The sequence below is a fragment of the Jaculus jaculus genome, chromosome 16, assembly GCF_020740685.1.
Source record: "Jaculus jaculus isolate mJacJac1 chromosome 16, mJacJac1.mat.Y.cur, whole genome shotgun sequence".
Taxonomy (NCBI): domain Eukaryota; kingdom Metazoa; phylum Chordata; class Mammalia; order Rodentia; family Dipodidae; genus Jaculus; species Jaculus jaculus.
Genome location: NC_059117.1, coordinates 48,011,692 through 48,014,844, shown reverse-complemented (window position 1 = coordinate 48,014,844; position 3,153 = coordinate 48,011,692). Strand labels below are relative to the sequence as shown.

At 52.0% G+C, this 3,153-nt stretch overlaps 1 pseudogene; it reads left to right on the top strand.

Moving 5' to 3' along the window:
• The first annotated feature begins 683 nt into the window (after positions 1 to 683).
• LOC101598648 lies at positions 684 to 2,305 on the top strand (annotated as a pseudogene).
• Positions 2,306 to 3,153: the final 848 nt, after the last annotated feature.

Sequence of the window (3,153 nt, the reverse complement as noted above, 5' to 3'; positions counted from 1 at the left end):
CTTCAGATACTGTCCTCCACCTGTTTTTGAGGCAAAGTCAATGTCTCTTAAGTGGCTAGAGGCCCTGGTGTGTCCATTCTCTCTCTCTTAAATAAATAGGTGTGTGGTGGTGGTGTGTGTGTGTGGGGGGGGTGAGTGATGTCGTCCTGAGCTGCTGCGCGGCGGGTGCCGGCGCTGCTGGGGCCGCCGCGCTGGTGGGAGCCCCGGATGCCTGCAGAGGCCGCTTGCTGTGAGGGCCAGCCTAGAGCCCGCCGTGCGCCGGCCCGTCTCGGGGTGAGCTGGGGGCATGCTCCAGCCCCCACCAGAGCCCAGGAGAGAACCCAGGAGCGCCGCCGCCCAGCTCCAGCGCCCCGAACGGCTGAACCACTGCCTTCTCTTCTCAGGCATCCCGAAGGCTTAGCGACCAAAGTCTGGGCTTCTGAGAAAGCCAGTGTGGGAACCTTGACTGCACTCTTCTGGACCTACGGGAAGGACCTGATACCTGAGCCATCATCACTTTTCCACTTTGCCTACCTCCCAGGACTGGGCAGTTGCTGGAGGCCCTGAAGGGGGGGGGCTAGGACCGTGGTTGTGCCCCCCCCCCCACCCGGCAGAATGGGTACAACTTAGTGTGTATCTTCTTACCCAGCCTTCTCCAGGCCCACAGGGGGATTCAGGAGCTCTGAAAACGTGACCTTCTGTCCACTCACCCACCATGGAGACCAAGCTGCCTCCTGCAAGCACCCCCACAAGCCCATCCTCTCCAGGGCTGTCGCCTGTGCCACCACCAGACAAGGTGGATGGCTTCTCCTGGAGATCCCTCCGAAGGGCCCGGCCTGGGCGCTCCCACAGCTCCTCTCAATTCCGCTATCAGAGCAACCAGCAAGAGCTTACACCACTGCCCCTGCTCAAAGATGAACCAGCCTCTGAGCTGCATGAGCTGTTGAGCCGGAAACTGGCCCAATGTGGGGTGATGTTTGACTTTTTGGACTGTGTGGCTGACCTGAAGGGAAAGGAGGTGAAACGGGCTACCCTCAATGAACTGGTGGAATGTGTGGGGAGCACCCGGGCGTCCTCATCGAGCCTGTCTACCCAGATATCATCCGCATGATTTCGGTGAATATCTTCCAGACTCTGCCCCCCAGTGAAAACCCTGAATTTGACCCTGAAGAGGATGAGCCCAACCTTGAACCTTCCTGGCCACATCTGCAGTTGGTATATGAACTTTTCCTGCGTTTCTTGGAGAGCCCAGACTTTCAGCCCTCTGTGGCCAAGAGATACCTGGGTCAAAAGTTTGTCCTGATGATCCTAGAGCTATTTGATAGTGAGGACCCCTGGGAACGTGAGTACCTCAAGACCATCTTGCATCGGGTTTACGGCAAGTTCCTGGGTCTCCAGGCCTACATCCGTAAACAGTGCAATCACATTTTCCTCCGGTTCATCTATGAGCTGGAGCACTTCAACGGTGTGGCTGAGCTGCTGGAGATATTAGGAAGCATCATCAATGGTTTCGCGCTGCCCCTGAAGACAGAGCACAAGCAGTTCCTAGTTGGAGTCCTCATCCCCTTGCACTCTGTCAAGTCACTATCTGTCTTTCATGCCCAGCTGGCATACTGTGTGGTACAGTTTTTGGAGAAAGATGCCACTTTGACAGAGCATGTGATCCAGGGGCTGCTCAAATATTGGCCCAAAACCTGCACCCAGAAAGAGGTGATGTTCCTGGGGGAGATGGAAGAGATTCTTGATGTCGTTGAGCCCTCCCAGTTTGTGAAGATCCAGGAACCCCTCTTCAAGCAGATGGCTCCTTGTGTTTCCAGCCCCCACTTCTAGGTTGCAGAGCAGGCTCTGTATTTCTGGAACAATGAGTATATCCTGAGCCTCATTGAGGACAACTGCCACACTGTGCTGACTGCTGTGTTTGGGACCCTCTACCAAGTGTCCAAGGAGCACTGCAATCAAACCATCGTATCCATGATCTACAATGTGCTCAAGACCTTCATGGAGATGAATGGAAAGCTGTTTGATGAGCTCACTGACTCCTACAAGCTGGAGAAGCAGCAGGAGCAGCAGAAAGCCCAGGAGCGTCAGAAGCTATGGAAAAGCTTGGAGGAGGGCTGGCTACAGGGGACTCAGGGGCCAGGGAGGCCCCCCTCCCACTACCTACACCCCAGGTGGCTGCCAGTGGGGGTCAGAGCTAGACAGCTCCAGAAAGGGAGAAGTTAAACCCAGAGCTATCAGCACCTCCATTCCTTCTGCCCAGAGGCCCAGTGAGGCCCATGCCTCCCTGTGGCCTTGTCAGAATGGCTCTGAGGACTCCCTGCCAGCCCCATGGGGGCAGCTTTTTTTTTTTTTAATTTTTATTAACATTTTCCATGATTATAAAATATATCCCATGGTAATTCCCTCCCTCCCCACCCCCACACTTTCTCATTTGAACTTCCATTCTCCATCATATTACCTCCCCATTACAATCATTGTAATTACATATATACAATATCAACCTATTAAGTATCCTCCTCCCTTCCTTTCTCCACCCTTTATGTCTCCTTTTCAACTTACTGGCCTCTGCTACTAAGTATGTTCATTCTCACGCAGAAGCCCAGTCATCTGTAGCTAGGATCCACATATGAGAGAGAACATGTGGCGCTTGGCTTTCTGGGCCTGGGTTACCTCACTTAGTATAATCCTTTCCAGGTCCATCCATTTTTCTGCAAATTTCATAACTTCATTTTTCTTTACCGCTGAGTAGAACTCCATTGTATAAATGTGCCACATCTTCATTATCCACTCATCTGTTGAGGGACATCTAGGCTGGTTCCATTTCCCAGCTATTATAAATTGAGCAGCAATAAACATGGTTGAGCACATACTTCTAAGGAAACGAGATGAGTCCTCAGGATATATGCCTAGGAGTGCTATAGCTGGGTCATATGGTAGATCAATCTCTAGCTGTTTTAGGAACCTCCACACTGTTTTCCACAATGGCTGGACCAGATTGCATTCCCACCAGCAGTGCAGAAGGGTTCCTTTTTTTCCACATCCCCGCCAACATTTATGATCATTTGTTTTCATGATGGTGGCCAATCTGACAGGAGTGAGATGGAATCTCAATGTAGTTTTAATCTGCATTTCCCTGATGACTAGTGACGTAGAACATTTTTTTAGATGCTTATA